The following is a 687-nucleotide window of genomic DNA, read 5'->3' as shown; positions in this document are numbered from 1 at the left end:
CTACATAAAATGATTATTTGAGCACATTCTCCAGCATATAAGAAGTATTTGACTGAAAATAACTGCTTAGGTTTCTTTTGGAAGATATACTTAACAAAATCATAATTTTATACATAAATGAGGAACAATGTGATATTTTCATTAAATGTAGCATGATAACATCAAGCTGATTAACATACCCATCATCTTTATTTACCTATAATTTCATGGTTTGATATTTAAATTTTACTTTTAGTCATTTTGAATAATATGCTGCATAATTATTGACTATAGTACCCTGTGTACAACAGATCTCAAAGTCTCCTGAAGATTAGATTCTTTTGATCAGTAATTTCCCATTTCATTTCTCTGCATGCCCTCAGCCCCTGGTAACACAATCAGTACTTATTATGTTAAGGGAAATAAGTGAGACATCGAAAAAGAAGTACTCAATGAACTAACTCATATGTGGATTATAAAAATAAGTTAATACTTCAAGAAGTTAAAAGCAGAATGGTGATATCAGTTATAAAATGGCCAAAAACTTCCGGTTTGTTAATTCACATTAGAGTGACTGCAGCTTGGTGGTGGTGGTGCACGTCTTTAATCCCAACACTCGGGAGGCAGAGGCAGGCGGATCTCTGTGAGTTCCAGACCAGCCTGGTCTACAAGAGCTAGTTCCAGGACAGGCTCCAAAACCACAGAGAA

Source organism: Microtus ochrogaster, unplaced genomic scaffold, assembly GCF_000317375.1.
Source record: "Microtus ochrogaster isolate Prairie Vole_2 unplaced genomic scaffold, MicOch1.0 UNK112, whole genome shotgun sequence".
Lineage (NCBI taxonomy): Eukaryota > Metazoa > Chordata > Mammalia > Rodentia > Cricetidae > Microtus > Microtus ochrogaster.
The sequence above is the reverse complement of the archived record's forward strand: the minus strand, read 5'-3'. Positions refer to the sequence as shown.